Source organism: Seriola aureovittata, chromosome 10, assembly GCF_021018895.1.
Source record: "Seriola aureovittata isolate HTS-2021-v1 ecotype China chromosome 10, ASM2101889v1, whole genome shotgun sequence".
Taxonomy (NCBI): domain Eukaryota; kingdom Metazoa; phylum Chordata; class Actinopteri; order Carangiformes; family Carangidae; genus Seriola; species Seriola aureovittata.
Genome location: NC_079373.1, coordinates 26955688 through 26973301, shown reverse-complemented (window position 1 = coordinate 26973301; position 17614 = coordinate 26955688). Strand labels below are relative to the sequence as shown.

Here is a 17614-nt window from a genome sequence, read left to right as displayed (position 1 = left end):
GTGTGTGTGTGTGTGTGTGTGTGTGTGTGTGTGTGTGTGTGTGTGGAGCAGCATGCTGGGCAGTAATTAAACCCAGTGAGAAATCATCAGTGAAGAAGAAGCCGAGTGGTTCTGATCCTGCCAGGGCCTCCTCTTCCTCTTCATCATCCTCTTCCTCTTCATCATCCTCTTCCTCTTCTTCTTCATCATCCTCTTCCTCATCCTCCCCCTCCGAAGCTTCATCCTCCGTCTTCCTGCTGCTTCGCCTTTTTTTCATCCTCCCCTTCTTCTTTCATTTTTCCTCCCGCTTCCTGAAGCCGTCTCTCCGTCGAGTGTTTAATCTACAGACTCCAGCCAAAATGTTTCTCTCAGTAGCAGAAAGTTAATTTCCTCAGATTTGAGGTTCTTCTGTATTTGGCTTTTTTTTCCATTTCCTGCTTCTTTATTCTTCTCAGAAGCAAATTGTCCTTTTTTTAATTCCCCACATTTACTCGACAGTTTAAGTCACAGATTAAGATTTTAAACATAAAACATTTGATGCTGTAAAGTACGATGTGCTGTTATAGATTAAACTGTTTCCATCTGGACCAGCTTCAACAGTAAAATGCTCCTCCTCTAATAAATCACTGATAAGTGATAATGATTTGGGGTCAGAGGGTTGTAACGCCGCCCCGCCCCTTCAGGAGACCATCATGACGACATCACAGATCATCACGGATTCTTTCGCTCCGTAGTCACCGAAATAAATACTGGACCCAGTTTTCACGAGCTGATCGGATGTCACTAGTTAATAAAAACAGCAGCAAAAAAGGCGCAGATTTGTCCGTGTTGTATCGTGTGTTGTCGTATTCTTTTGGCGGGGACAGGTGATCCATCAGTTAGTGTTAACATGCCCGAGCTTTGTGCAGCAACAGGCTGCAATAACAAGAACATCCCTAAGGATGCAGAGAGGTAAGTCTAGACAGGGATAGATTTTAATATTAGCTACTGTCACATTTCATGCCAGTTGCTTGAGGGGAGGGGCTGAGGGACAACACCCACTTAGGAGACCGGAGCTGTCTCATTTCACACCATTGGCGCTGCCTGTAGTGCAGCATCTTCCGTAGAGAGGATCTGTGGTGCTGATGTCCAAAGGTCCAGGAGGACGGCCATGCAGCGGTCATGTACGTAGTTTACTTACTGAGTGACATCGCTGTATATCCAAGTTAATATGAGTTAAAAACAGCCGTCCCCACCAGCTGCTGGGATTGGTTCCTGAGGTCTGTGACGTATGAAACCATGAATCTGCGTTTATGAGACTGTGATTGGTTCAAGGTGGAAACACTCAGTCATGGTGTCATTAGATAAAAACATCGTATTGATGTTAACGAGGTTAAACACTTGATTTTCATCAGAGGACGTCTTTGTCAGGTTAATTGTATTTTCCTATTCTCAGGTCTGTTAGGTTGCTGAGGTATTGATAGTAGCAGCTGCAGATCAATGAACCTTCCAATGATATAACTCCTGCTGGTCATGTGACCTCTGTGTCGGAGGTTAACAGGGGTCAATGTGTTTCCTATATCCCCTCTGACCTCTGAATGGCTTTTAGTTTAAACCTGATGTCGTCCGTCAAGCTGCCGATACTTTGTGCGTTTGTCGTCTCTGGACTCGTCTTTTCATATTCTCATCTGTGATATTCTAATCAGCCCAGCTGGCAGGTTCACACCAAACTGTCACCACCTGCAGATTCACCCACAGCCAGGGAAAAGATGCAAATCTTAACAAAAAAAATACATTTTAAAATCCAGGATAATTTCATTAAAATGGAAAACAAGTCCTGGGAGTGTTGATCAGAGTCCGGAGCCTCCAGAGGAGATTAGGCTGTGATGTTCAAACAGGAGGCGTGGGTTCTGCTGTGACAAATCCTGACACGCTTTCATCCCTCACGAGGTCAAAATCAGCAGCAGCCTCTTTGATCAGGACATCAGACGCCATCAGCTCTCTGCTGAAGGATTCCCACTGAACAGCGTCTGTGAAATCCACCGCACAGTAAAAAAAAAAGGAAAAGAAAAGCGCTCCTCAGAGATTTCTTGGAGATTCGGTTTTCCTGTCAGAAGATCCGAGAACAGATGCCGGTTTCAGACGAAGCGGATTTCAAGTCTGATGGTTTAAATGTTTCCACTTGACCCGAAACAAAATCCAGCTGCTGGACGTCATCGCTGCTGGAGACGCCGCGTCCATGCTGAGACGGAGCTTCAGGTGTGAACGCTGCAAAGAGCGAGCTGTTGATGTAGCACACAGGTTGTAGAGGCGGCGTGTTCGTCAGTGTCAATGTACATGAAGAAGAGGAGAAGACGTCCACACGCCGGCGTGAGTCCAGATGTTTCAACTCATGAATGTTCTTCAAAAAATGTAGGAAAACGAGAAGAAGAAAAAGAGTTGAGGGAAATAAGAGACAGATGTGGAGCAGAGGCGGGTGATGTGATGATCTTACATCACGAACGACCTCACTCTGTCACATGATTAAAAGTTCAGTCTCTGTTACCCGGACCTTGTTAGCTGTCACACAGCTAGCCTAGTCTCTCTTCTCCACCTGAGCAGAACCGGAACCAGCGTCACCAGCCGCATCCAAGACGGTGGCGTTTCTTCACGTCGTGTCAAACAAATAACAACCGTCACCAACTGAGGGTTGCTTACATGTAAGCCCCTCCCCCCCGACACACACATGCAGTCCCGTATCTCTTCGCCAGTTTACGGTTTGTATTTTACGATCAGCGTGACATTAGACAGGAAAATGTGGATGAAGCTAATAGTTAGCGTGCTCTGGGATGTCGTCACCACGGCTCCAGCCAGTGCTCAGATGTGTGTGATAATCTCAGTGCTATATTAATAGCATCAGCTGTTGCCGTGCAACGTGTGAGGCGGTGGCCGCAGCAGCACAGAAGCAGGAGGTCTGAGGAGTCTTTGTTTGAGTTTTTGTTTCCTGGGTCTGAAGAAGTTGGAGTTTTGAGCGGTGTTCGATGATCAGAGTCCAGACTGCAGCATCACTCACACTGTTTACACTCTGGCATCACTTTGCTCTGTGCTTCTTTGTTGTATCGTGACACCACATCTTGTTTTTCCAGTGCGGGACATTTTTTTTGTTGGACTGAAGATGAATGTGACTGTACTTTTTAAAAAAACCAGAAAGAAGAGAAGCAGCTTGTTTCCCGCTGGGAGCAGGATCTGCCTCCGCTCTGTGCTTCTATGATTGCTTTAAACAAGGTCTTAAACTCGGCTGCAGATCTCCTAATGAAGCTCCCGGGAGACTCCCTCTGATTCACAGCAGACCGACTCCCCTTCTCCACCGACGCCGCTCTCTTCTTCTTGTTTTTCTCTCTCCTCTCTGTTCTTCTTCTCTTTTCTGAGAGAAAAGTGTGGAGAGACGGAGCGGCGGGCTAACTGCCCGACTCCCCCTTCGGGCACCAAGGGTTGACAGTTAAAGCCTATTTGCCATTTATGAATTCACAGCTCTGCCGTGTAGCGCGCAGAGGCCGAGCCTGTAAAGAGCCTCTCTGAATAAATAAGCTGTCACCCCTGGGAGGAGGAGGAACGAGTGCAGCCACGCTCCGTCTGATGAAAACTGTTTTCTAACTTGTGACGGGACATGAAAGGAAACGTGCTCCACGTCTCCGAGCTCTTTTGAGGAAAAAGAGGCGAGAGAAAAATAAACCCAACCTCTGATCGTCCTCCCGTGACGTCAGTCTGGGACCTTCAACGCTTTCCATGTACTGGTCTGGTGAACCCCCCCCCCCCCCCCTCAGTTTATTTCCTCCATTTCCCAGAATGCCCTTCAAGTGGCGTTGAGTACAGAGGTGAGACCTCGTCCCCTTTAGCTCGGATCGTACGTGCAGCTGAACCAGAGAGATCCTGGTGGGATAAGGCTCGTCGACGTTGCAGGACATTGTCTGAATTTCAGCCAGCGCCTCACAGGAAACACAAACACTCGCCAAACTCGCCCTCAGTACTCGCCTCCATCGGTTTCACTGGGTTTTGGTTTTTTTTTTTGTGGGGGAGGGGGGGGGGGGGGGGGGTTCTCCTTAAAGTGGGTGGACTGTGTGTGATGGGGAGTTGAGAGCAGGAGTTGGAGGCAGGTTTCTGACAGAGACAGATGGTCTGACGAGGAGAGCCTCTTCAATTAGACCTTTAAAGAAACATTAGCTTCCTCTCTGGAGGGAATCTCCATCACCTGCCTTCAACAGAGGGAAAGTTTGAGAGAAACTAAACAGATGTGCGAAGGTGAGAATTTAAAACCCAATCTGGTTTCGTACTGAACAAAATGACCCTCACACTTCTGGTACAGGAGGTGCGTCGGCGTAGGAATACGACAGTTCATCGGTCGAGAAAATGTAGTTCCAAAGGAAAAGGCTCAAAATATATCGTACACTTGATTTTAGCCTTTTTCAGCGACTTTGGTTTTAATATGATCTTATTGATTCACAGTCAGTTCTGACAGGGTTTCCTGTTCTGCTTCCTGTTTCTCCTTGGAACGAGTTCATCTCATTGGTCCGTGTGTGTGTCAGTGAAGACTGTGGTCATCTGACCGATGTCTGTCAAAGGCAAATGTTTAAGTATTGAGTGTTTAAACGTACGGTGGCCCGGAGAGCTCAACGCTCAACTCTGACACCACGAGGCCTGACGAACTGAGACTTTTTCTACAAACACGTTTCTTTCACAAAGCTTTTGAATAATCTCTTTTAAATATTTCACACATTTTTACATTTCATTTTTTATCTTGAGTTGTTTATTTTATCCTTTAATCCTTACTTCCTGTAAGGTGACAGTATAATTTAAAAGGCTTTTGTAGCCGTACCTTTACACTTGGCACCTGTTGTTGTTTCTGTTTCCATAGAAACATGGAGAGCATCTCTGTTTTCTCTCGTTGTTGTCATGTTGTACTCGTGCGGTTTGTCTTCCTTCTCCACCTCCATGTTAATGACTGTTAACGTGCCCCCCCCCCCCCCGCTCTGTGTTTTATCAGCTCAGTTAATGAGGTCAGATGTGTGTAAGTTGCGTTGCTGCGCGTCGCGTCGCGCCGTCAGAAGATCCTGGCGTTCCAGTGTTTATGATGAAATGAGCGTGTTATTGACTCGTGAAGACGCACGGTCACGTTTCAGTTCCTTGGAAAATAAACAGCGCGGCAGGTTTTCGATTCAGCCTCCATGTATTGTTTCCTTCAGCAGCAGGAGGAGGAATGTGTTTGTTCCAGGACGCTGACAACAACAAACCATCAGGTTAGAAGAAGAAAAAGAGACATAATGAGAATCTGTGGAGACGTGCGGAGGCTGAGACGCCTTCGCTTCAATCAGATTAAAAAAACCAAAACAACAAACCTGCAGCTTTGATTCAGACTGAGATTCGACTTCTTTATGTTGCTTTGACATCAGCCTCAAACCTGAGTGTGTTTTTTCTTTCTACTGTAAAGTCCTGACTGACAGAAGCTGATGTGTTTTCACCTCGGTAACCTCCAGCGTGGAGGCCGCTCGCTCGCTCGCTCGCTCGGCCGGCGCTGCGCCGACGCCGGGGGGACAATCGATGAGCGGAGTTAATTGTTACGGTTATCTGATGTTCCTGAACCTGCACGTTGAGGGCGCTTAAATGCCCTTGGAGATAACATCTCCCCCCGACCCCCCCCACCCACCCATCCAACCGCACACCCCCACCTACACGTTCATGTGCTCCATCAAAGCAGCATGTCGACCAGGAAATGTCAGTCCTGACACAGAGGCACATGTCGAGGGTGGAGGTGGAGGTGGAGGAGGGAGGAGGAGGAGGAGGAGGAGGTGGGAGGAGGAGGTGGAGGTGGAGGCTATTTTTTATTTATTTATCTGCTTCAGCAGCATCTAGTGAAGTGTTTAAGGGCAGAGAAACATGTTCAGAACAAACTGGATCTGCAGAAACACGCCGCTCGCTCTTATTTCCTGTCACCTCGTATTCTGCTTCTATAATTCTCTTTTCTTCGGCAGCTGACGGATGATCTCACTCTGAAATCAGTTTAAACATTTTAGATTCAGGACGATTGTTTTCGACTGCAGCTCGTCCAGGTTTCAGCGAGCGTTGCTTTATGTCTATATGATATATTATGTAGGAGGTCATGCACAGAAATAATGAAATTAAAAATGGATCAAGGCTTTAAACATCTTTGAACATGTGCCAAAGTTCATTTAAACTTCATGTTTTTCTTCCGCAGCATGTTCAACCAACGCACAGCATCTCCATTATTAACAAGGCGCATTATTTACTGCATAACTCACCGCGCACACGTGAATTCATGTCGATAAATCTTTCATCAGCACGTCAAATACGTGATCATACGTCATACGTGCCGCGGCGTTCTCCCGGCAGCCGACACACCGACGCGTCCCGGGGCGTTTTTCTCTGGGTTGAAAATCCCTCCTCGCTCTGAAGCTTTCAGAAGTTTCTGCAGCTTCTCGCGGATCTTCAAGGTTGTGTCGTGGACGTGCAGCTGTAATCGCTCTCCCAGGATGAGGGATTTGTTGGAGTTGCCGTGGTCGTCTGGAGGGGACGGCCGGTGTCAGACCTCCAGCCAGCGGCCATTTATCTCAGCCTCGTTTTTTTTAAATTCTCCTGCCGCCCTCTGACCCCCCCGTCCCTCCGTTCCCTCCACTCTCTTTATTGGTGCGTCTCCTCCCTCCTGCTCTCCGGAGGCCTGCCAACGTTTCAAGAGATTAATATATAGCAATGTAAAAAAAGCACCGTGATAAACAGCGGATAGAACAATGGTTGAAATGTTAAAGTGAGAAAAATAGAATTAATCAACAGGAAAAGAGAGAAAATAGATTAAAACAAACCAAGTTACAGAAGCTTTGATTGTTTCCTCTGCTCAGTTTAATGTTTAAACTTCGTCCACGACTGAAATGTCTCAGATAACGAACATTCACGTTCCCCTGACGATGAATCCTCCGACGCTTCCTGTAGCGCCACGTGAGGTCGGCGTTTGAGCTTTTGACCGAAACGCCAACAGCTGTTCCATGAAATGCAGTTCAGACGTTCGTGTTCCCCTCAGGATGAACCGCAGTCACTCAAACACCAGCTCCAGACATTTCCCATCAGCCTCAGCTGCACTTTGTCTTGAGTGCTAATTAGCAAATGCTAACATATTAACATGCTAAAAATAAGATAGCATGCTGATGTTAGCATCTGCTAATGTGTGATTCACATGTGAAACATAAATGGATAAATATCCCTTATAATTACCTTAAATATGATCTAATTATCTTATTTATCTACATATTGTTTTGGTAAGTCATATATAAAAGAATAATAATAACGTTTATTACATAATAAATTTAGATTTATAAAATTATTCTTAAAAAATGTGAAAACATAAAAGAGAGTTTGTTCCCTTGTGGATTCGCCCCAGAGACGCTGAGATACTTTAATTAGTTCAAACTGTTTGAACTGAGGAGCTGCAGCTCAGTTCGTCCTCACAGGCTGAAAACATTCATTAACTAAATAAATCCAGAAACCTGAGGCAGGTTTTCACACCTCGTCCAGCTCGTCTGCTGCTTCAGACCGAGGAGCGTCTGCTCGGCAACATGTTTTAAACATGTTTGATTTCATCACGCTGCGTTCGGTCGAGCTCGTCCAGGGTGAAGCGCAGACTGAAATCTGACAGTGATGCTGACAGCTGCCGGCGGGGGTCACACACACAAACATCACTTAGACTCAGTTTCACCTGGTCCACTCTCCCTCTCAGCTTGGATCCAACTCTTCAAAACAGCAGTAATTTATAATGTCGATGTTCCACAGCTACAGTTTGTATTATGGATGATTCACATGCTTCTTGTGGCCGAGTCGCCGCATGTGGACGATCTGTTCTTCCGCTCCGGTGCTCCACGCGCGTCCACACAGGAGGCGTTCACACTCGCTGCAGTTTCATGTTTAAAACAGAAAACGGACTTGAAGTGTGAAGATTCGCTTCGGGAGCTTGTGCACAGCTGGACTGATTGAAACAGAAACCCCGTCTGTTCAGTCCGATGTGCACGAGACGGACGAGTGAGTGAACAGACTGTCGACATGTTTTTGTCGACAAGAAGGATGAGGGAGCAAGAAGAAGAAAACGACAACACACCAGTTACAACATCGAGCCGTCGGGTCATTAAAGGTCGCTCTCTGCTCTAAACCCGTTGATACCGACGACACATATGTAGGTTTATTTTATAAACTAGAGTCACTTCCACGTGGTCGTATCCCTCCGCCACTCGGACTAGTTTCAGGTCACGTCCCTGTTTATCCAGAGTCAGAGGAAATATTAAAACATTTGTGTGAGAGTTTGTCATAATTGCTGCGTGGTCTTGAGTCATTGCTAAACAGTGTTTTGTGAGGTCGCACTGATCTTGACCTTTGACCTTTCACCACCGAAATCTAATCGGTCCGTCCTCGAGTCGAAGTGAATATTCCTGCAAAATGTGACGGGATTCCCTCGAGGAGTTCTCGAGATATCGCCTTCACGTGGCCAAAATCATGTTTTGAGAGGTCACCGTGACCTTGACCTTTGACCTTCAGCCACCAAAGTCTAGTCAGTTCATCCTCGAGTCCTAGTGAATGTTTGTGCCACATGTGAAGACGTTCCATCATGGCGTTACGGAGATATCGGGATTCGTTTGGGACTATTTTCAGCGGTGGATTGATCTACATTTGGTGCTGTGGTGAATATTTGTTGTGTGTGTGTTCACGGTGATGGAGGAACATGTCACTGATGTGTGTCAGGCTCAGAGGAGACGCACACGTCCGGCTGCAGACAGTCAGCTGTTCAGGTGTGAGTGCGACTTCAACACGACTTCCTCCTGAAACATGAAGGTTTAAAACAAAAGTAATGGCCGATAATTCAGACCGACGTCTCGTTAACATCACATCTGCAGCTGAAGAGACTTTAATATTACAACCGTTCATTATCAATCAGTTCGTCTGCAGCAGCTGCTCTCATCTGAAAATGAGCCATAAAACAAGGCTCCGCATTCGCAGCTGGATTTAAATAAATAAAAAAACCAGCAACAAAGAGCCAAGGTCGGTTTCCAGCCCTCAGAAATCAACTGGAGCCGTTCCTCAGAGGCGCAGAGAAGCTGCTGAGTCAGTTCTGAATCCCTGAAATGAATCTTTCATCTCATTACAAAGCAAAACGACCACTTGAACAAGGTGAAGCAGTTTTTATTTTTTATTCCCGTGCAGGAGAGGAGCTGCCAAACAGTTCAGTTTATAGCTTCATGTTCAGTGCGGATGCTGTTTCCCTCTCTCAACACTCCACTAGCTCAGTGCCCAGATAAATCACCCTCTTCTGGACTTTGTGCAGGTTTAAATTAGCTTTTTCTAAAACCTCACGGCATAGCTTTCAACATTTATCGACAATAGGAGCCGGGCCTGACTTGGCGTGCTGCAGGGTTTTTCTCCCGGAGTAGATGCATCCGCTGATGAATTCAGGTCATTTTCTCCGCAGGACGGCAACTGTTACACTGCAGCTCGATGTGCGCCCGGTGTTTTCTCATCAGGGTTTTCAGCGTTAGAGGGAGATTGATAGATCTATTTTCTCTTTGCGTCGGCTGTCCGGGAGCAGAGACTCTCTCTCACGGTCCACGCCACTCGATAGGAGGTGGAAGGAAGTGAGTGTCCGGCCTCCTGAAGTAAAGTACACCTCGGAGCAGATGAACTCGGGCGAGTCATTATGTCATCGATCCCCGGAGCGTTTAACCAGCGGGCAGAATTCACTAAAGCCCGGACTCTGCCATTGATCGCCGCGGCCTGTAGTTACGTAAAGGTGACAATGAGGCGTCCTCCGGTGTGGAACAGAGTGGACGGACACTCAGGTGGCGTTGATCCACAGGGACGGATCGATGAGTATCGGGTCAGAACAGGACTCTGGTGTGAAAACCCTCGTGCAGTGTCACGGCCGTCACAGACACCATGAAGCTCGGACTCAGAGTTCTGCTCATGTGTTTGTTTGTTTGTCTGGTACATGTCATGAACTGTCTCTCGCTGACTGTAACAGACGCTCAGTAAACTCTCTAATGATGATGCACGACTGTCGTTGTCAGCAGCTCCTCCCACCTGAACGCCCACACCCGGACCTTGGTTGCCATGGTTACCATAATGAACTGTTGCCATTACTATAACAACGGTCATGGCTTGGTTAGGTTTTTAGGAAAAGATGGCGATTTGGGTTAAAATAAGTACTTCCTCAACATCAGACGAGCTTCGTCTCCATGGTAACAACATAAACAGCTGGTTTCACATGGGAATCGAACACACAGCTCTCCTGTGTCATGTTCATCCATCCACCACCACCTCCTCCTCCTGACACGGACTCTGTCTCTCTTTATACTACGTCACCACCGACACTTTTACCTTCACTCCTGTCATCATTGCTACGACCACTAGATGTCGCCTAGCAACAAAACCTGACTATGACGTCATAACAACCTGCTGCACAGTCTCATAATTGTTTGCACGTCATTTTTGTTACAGAATAGATTTGAGATTAAAAACTTGGACACTGAACTAAAATGGTGGACAGTAAATAAGCGTGACCACAGGGCCGAGGTCGACCTCGGGTCAGAACATATCAAAGGCTAATTCAAGAAATTGATTGGACATTTTAACATGGGAGTCTATGGGGACTGACTCACTGTTGGAGCCAGACTCTAGTGGTCGTTAGAGGAACTGCAGCTTCTGGTTCATGCTTCATGTTTCAGCCTGATTGCAACATATGAAGGAGTTTCTTGTTTACATCAATACTGTAATCCTTCCGATCTTATTTTATCTTCAAAAAAGAGAAAAGCGGGGCATCGTATAGCTCAGTTGGTTGAGCATCCGCCCCATATGCAGAGGCTAAGGTCCTCGCTGCAGCTGGCCCCGGTTCGAGTCCCACATCGGACAAACCCTTTGCTGCATGTTATTCCCCCTCTCTGCTTCCCACTTCCTGTCTCTCTCCACTGCTCTATCAATAAAGGCACAAAAAGCCCAAAAAAATAACTTTAAAAAAGAGAAAAGCAATGTGGGAAAATCCATGTTCACGTCTGAATGCTAAATGCTAACATTAGCACAACAAAGGAAGGCAGATACATGGAAGTAGCCTCCACCTGAGGAACACTGAGCACTCTGCAGAACTTTGACTGCAAGGGGAATAAAAAGTTTTATAATCACGTCATATACAGTGGGGAAAAATAATTCTGGGAAAGTTTACGTCAACAACATGATCTTTTCTTCCCGTTGCCGCCCTCAGGACAAACTGATGATGTTTTCCTGCTGAGCGATGAACAGAAACAGTCTGAGCGGGAAATCTCTGAGCGCACACCTCAAACTCCGCTGTTTAAACTGGCGGCAGGTTTAGAGGCTCAGACCGGCTCTGTAGCTCGGAACAGCCTCGGGCGTGTGGACGAATCCAGTCCCGCTCCCCCGGGCTGAACCATCCAGGTTCCTGTTTGTGTTCGCAGTGAGGCGGCTGTGCGGGGGTTGTACACGGAGAGGCAGTCAAACAACGGCGTGTCTGGGCTCTCGGCGACGTTTCCTGGACAGGTTTTTATCAATAAAAGATGAATCTTCCCTCCAGTCTGATACAAATATGAGAGATGCTCGTTTTCCCCGGCTGCTTTGTCTCTCTCTCTCTCTCTCTCGGATCAGCTTCCCTCTGCTGAGGCCACGGGACGAGTTGCGCTCAGAGGCGCCGCTTCCTGCCGTCTCAGCGTGTACGAATAACCTACTTTCAGCTACTGTACACGTGGAGTTTGAATGGCAGACTCGCTGCTGCCGAACACTTGCCTCTATTTTTAGCCGTGCTCTTACCTAATGGATGAGGGATTTCAGAGGATATAAATGGATAATCGGGATGTTTGATCACTCAGCCCCGTGACAGTCGAGTCAGCTGTAGGACGCTCGTCTCAGGGCTGAAGCCTCTGGTTATTGATTGATTGATTTGGGGCATCGTTTTATTGATATTTCAGGCTGATGAGCTTAAGTACTCTGTGAGTTTTACATCATTATACGACAGTGTTAGATTGTTAATACTGATGCTTCACTGTGTAAACAGAAATGTACTTGTTCCAGTTGGTTCCCAACATGGAGGTCGGGCCCCTCCACAGGGTCACAAGATAAATGTGAGGGGTCGTGAGGTGACGGACGAAGAACTGTCCTTATACATGATGTTGTGTTTTTATAAAAGGTCACAAAACGGAAAGATTTAATCTTTAACAGTGAAATTATCTTGTTTGTTTAATGTGAAATCTGAATCTGAAAAGTTATTTAAGATCTCAAGGTTACAATTAGCTTTTTTCCTGGAGCTTTCAGCCACATCACACTGTCTTCATCAGCAGAGGGAGTTTGTGATTCTGAAGATCATTTTGTAGCAGGAAACCGTGCGAGAACCATGAGAGCGAGAAATCAGATCAGCTGAACTAATTAATCTTCTGAAATGTCAGTATTGTTTGGGGCTTGGTGACTGCTTCGTTGTGACATCACAAAGTTCCAGAAGTCCTGACGGCTGGTTTTAAGGCTCAGTTTCTGAATACAGGCTGTGTGCATTTCTCTGTGGACTGAGGCTTTGATACTTTCACAGTATTAATATAGAAGCTAGAGCTGATCTATAATCACACTACACATCACAGCTTGAGATCTCTTGTTTCCAGCTCCGCTCTCTCTCTCTCTCTCTCTCTCTCTCTCTCTCTCTGCTGCAGCTGTTATTTTAACCACAGATTTCTCTCTGTGGTCACTCGGAGTTCCCAGTATAAACCACTCCACCCAGCAGCTCCACTGGGGACTGGTTCAGTGTGAAGCGTGAATGTCGTCAGACTGAGGGCCATCAGTGTGGAGAGAAGTGCTTTTTAAAAAGCGTGTCCAGATGTGTGTTTACACGGCCGTGAAACACTCTTAAAAGCTCAACTTCAGACCAAAATACACCCACGGACGAAGCTCTTATTGTGAAAGGATGAGCTTCCTGGCCAACATTTGACTTTATTCTGGAAGATCTGGAAGATGAGCTGAGGTCGGAGCTTTAAAGTTTTGTTATTTGTTCTAATAGTGGTTCCGATTGTTCGTCAGGTGCCTGCTGTGGGTGGCGATGACATTTGGCCAAGCGTTAATGAGCAGAGCTAACGGAGCGGCGCCGCTCACAACAGCCCGGCCTTAATTTTCCTCTAATCTCCCTCCCTCACCTCGGCTCCCAGCTCTAATCACCGCACGAGGAGGAAGCCAGTGTTTAAATGAAGCCGCTTACCGGGTGATTAAGAAAAGGTAAATTATTCATTACAGAATGTGTAATCATAGCGCAGCCTTTGGTGGAGGAGGATGAGGGAATTCACGGCTGCTCTCCCGGAGCGAGGCCACGCCCCTCCCCCCACCACCACCACTGATGGCAGCCATGAGGAACCTGCGAGATGAAAGGAGCCACACAGAGGCGGGGCAGCTGCCGCAGATCCACAGGTAATAAAGTTCAGGCCTGAAAGCAGCTCGTTAGCAGGAGGCATGGCGCTCCTCCTCGCATCCAGATTCTCTCTGTTAATGATGCAAAGTCACACGTCTTGTAGTTCACCGTCTTAAACGTGCAGTCGCTTCGTATGCAGACAGGGTTAAGGGACATTTCTGGGGGCGATTTCTTTTTTGGGAAAATGTTTTTCAGACCCGAGGCTATTTTATTTTACCTGTGAGGTCAGCGAAGTGCGAACGCAGCTGTCAGACTCAGGTGAGCTCCAGACCTACAGCTCAGATTCCTCAGGTGAACTCACACGGCTTATAGACATTATTGTTCCTGTCAAAGCATGTGCTTCTATCTATCTATCTATCATCTATCTATCTATCTATCTATCCATCAATATATCCATCTATCTATATATCTATCTATCTATAGAAAACTTTGATTCATGGCTGTTGCCTTATACACATAAACATATCAGCAGTACCGGAGGTCACATGGTACAGACAGGAAATTAAAGGTGTGAACTATTAAACTCTATATAGTGGACTGATAGTATCCCACAATGCATCATGAAAAGCGGTGCACATCCAATGGTAACGAACCAAGTGGTATATACCATCATGCATTGCGCTCGTGCCGGCCTCGTCAGATGTAGTTCCCCCACACTCGCACTCAGGTGACCGTCTTCTGCTGAGTGTGAAAGTTCATTGTTGAATAGTTTTACAAATGAGTCTTGACTGTAGGTTAATGTACTGGCTTTTTTTTCGGGGGGGGGGGGGGGGGGGGGGGGGGGGTCCGTTGGATCTCTCAGATTTTGTTGATGCGATCATTCTGCAGAAGTTTTGCAGACTGATCAATTCTAGTTCAACAATATAAAAACTCCCTTAAAAGTCGGAGTGCCCTTGAGCAAACACCGAACCCTCCCCAGGAGTGTGTTCCAGCTGCTGGGTGACCATCAGCAGAGGACTGTGTCTGTATCAGGCAGCTTCCTCTGTGTGAACCTGAACCTCCTGACTCAGTGTTTCCTGGAAGAGATAGTAAAAAAGAAGAAAAGTAGCAGCCGCCGCGGAGAAACAAAAAAATAAGTCGAAGGAAGTCATTAATCAGCCCGAGCGCTTCCTGCGCCTCTACTGGAAATAACCTCGTCTTGTAAGCGACTGCTATCTGCTCCAGTTTATCAGCGGAGGTTAAGTGCGTGCTCGCCAACTGCGACTCTCCATCATGAAACGATAATAAAAGCTCAAAAAGCCCCGCGCTCCAAGATCACCCAAAGTCAGCCATGTTGCTTTAGCCTAATGGGCCGGCGAGCGGGAGAATAATTACTGGAGGCCGAGGAGGTTCTGCATGACGAGCGTTAGATAAATGTGAGGCTCTTTCTTGGTTTAGCTTACCCCAAGCAACGAGCCGGGGGCGCCGGCCTCAACACCCGATGTTTGTAATGGGGAAATAATTCATAAGAAAAATAGTTTTGCTCTCTCGCCGAGTTTATTTTACCAGCTAACGCGTGGCGGGGAAATGGGACATTTAAAAAAGCGGAAGAGTCGTAATGAGAGGTATTAGTTCCCTTCAGCCGGATCGTTAGGCTGTACTCATGGATTATTAGCAGAAAATGAAACGGGGGGGGGCGGGTAAAGACTGGTGATGTAATCAAACGTCTACAGATATGAGGCTGCCGGGACAAAACGTGCAGTCGGAGCTCATTAAGCTCGGCGGCTGCGCTCGCTTTATGTGCTTTAGTGTAAATCCAACACGTCTCTGTAAGTGTCTCCTGCAGCACTCGTGCGTCTTGTTTGTGTTTGATGAGTTTCTGATCTTCCTGTGTTACAACACCCCGGGAATCACAGAGCAGTCTGCCGCCGCCGCCGCCGCCAACACCACCTTTGTTTTATTCCTTCAAACACACTGCAGCATGTCGGACAGTAGTTATTGAGGAGCCGGCGTGACTGGAGGAGGAGGAGGAGGAGGCGTGAAGCTCATTCAACACGAGCTTAAAGGAAACAGCTGATAGTAGAAAATAATATCGGCGCACGTGTGAATCCTCCCGCGGCGTCTCTTGGTGTCTGGTTCTAACGCGTTACGCGGAAAACTGACGGTTCGGATTGAATCAGTAAAGTTGTAATTCAGACGTCACAGCGAAGAGAAAGACCAACAACACGTAGAGTTAAATCCTCTCACTCTTCAAGTGCAGCCGACTGATTGTTGTGCAACATTAATGAGCAGGTTTATTTTCCAGAGTAAAATCACTGGCGGAGGAAAGAAAACGAAAAGTGAAGATTCTTTATTGGCGTTAAAACGAACGACAGTCAGAAAATGAACTGTTTCCTCCATCTTCAACTCTGGGTTCTTAGATCAGTTAAATAATGGAGGAAAGGAGGAGGAGTGAGGAGGGGAAAAGCAATAAAGGAATCAAGTAAGTGGGGAGGAGAGGACTGAGATAAGGAGGGAAGGAGAAAGGAAAGAGAAATAAATAAATGGGTAAAGACAGAATAGGACAGAATGAAATCATTTAAGGAGAAAGGAAAAAGGAAAGGAAGTAAGGCGGGAAGGATGGAAAGAAAGAAGGGGAAAGGAAAGACAAAAGGGAAAGATGTAAGTAAGGAAGGTGAAAGAAAACGGAATAAGGGAAGTAGGGGGAAGGAAAGAAACAGAAAAAAAAGGAGAACAAGGGAAAGCAAAAAAAGTAAATACAAAGGGCAGAAGCAGGGACGACTGTAAGGAAGGAAAGAAAGGGGGGGAAAAAGAAAAGAATGATGGACTGAAAGAAAAAACGACAAAGGGAAAAATGAAATCGCACCAGCAGCCCTAAAAGACTCGGAGCAAATTAAAACATACTGAGTCTAAAACCAACAGAAATCCACAGACAAACACCGTGAGAAAACACCAATAACTATGACATGACCTCAGTTTCCTGAGCTGAAGCTCCTGCAACCGGCAACTGCAGCTGGAAATATAGTGGAGTCTAAATACCATCAGTGAGTTAATCATGTCTTCAGGGGAGCGACGCCCCACCTCTGATTTGTTTTTGATATTCATGGTTCACCAGATGGTTAATCCTATTTTTTCTGAGATCCTGAGATCAAAATGTCAAACTCCGACCTCGGTTTTCGTCCGTTGTTTTTATTTGTTTGTGTGGAGTCCTGACGAGGCAGATCCGAGTCCCGGTCTCGGTCTCACTGGGGATTGTGGATTTAATTTAACCTGCCAGTCGGTGTGGGAAACTATTCCTGTTGGAGATTCCCCGCAGATCTGCCACAACATATTGTGTGTGTGCCCTCGGTAGCGAGCAATTACTCGCTTGGAGGAGCCTTTTTTTTTTTTTCTTTCTTGCTTTTGGTTGTGTATTGGTGTTTATTTTTTTAGTTTAGTTTAGAGTTTAAAAAACGGACGAATCGTTCTCTCCTCTCAGCGGAGGTGAACCTGAGCTGAAGCCGGCAGCGCAGGTGAGGGAGGAAATGAGAAGCCCCCTAAAACAATCTGTCATCTCCTCCCTTCCTCACACAGCTGCTCTCCTAAATACCCAGAATGCCCTTCAGCGTACAGTACTGAGGCGGCAGACTCTCTTATGAACCCCGGGTGTGGTAACACATCAGTAACAACGGCGCTGTGAGGCGTCAGGCGCTATCGTCCTCTGTCCTGTTTGGGACTGAAACTACTTTGTCCTGGTTTTGTGGTCCATTGCCCCCCCCCCCCCCCACCCTCCGTCGCCGCCCTCCCCTCATGGCTCGATGTGAGGCGTTTAACAAATGAGCCCAATATTTGCTGAGCTGTTCCTGCGACGGCGGCGTTGTCTCTCCAGGGTCACACGGGGAAGGGGATGGCTTGGGCGCCACGTTCTTGCTGACCTATTCACTACCTTTCTCTAATGGGTCATATTTTAGCTCCTGTGGCGGTGACAAATGGGCGCGCTCTAAAAGCCCTGTCCAAGGTGCTGAAACCCGGTTGATCTATGACTGAGTCCCGCTGATAAATGCCTCCCATCAGTTTGCGCGTGACGCCGATTCATCACCTCGCCGAGGTTTGTGTTGGGAATCCATATTGGATTTTTAATGAAAGAGAATATAATGCAATTCAAAGTCAATGGGTTTGCCAATGTCCTCACACACACACCTATTAAGGTACATGCGCGCACACACACACACACACACACACACACACACACTTAAACCAACTGTCTCATACGCTGGTTGTGCTGTT

General features: G+C 46.9%; 1 protein-coding gene across 1 annotated transcript in view; it reads left to right on the top strand.

The window, feature by feature from the left end:
- immp2l (inner mitochondrial membrane peptidase subunit 2) overlaps positions 1-17614 on the top strand; it is a 132508-nt gene that overhangs the window by 68988 nt on the left and 45906 nt on the right. The window lies entirely within an intron of this gene.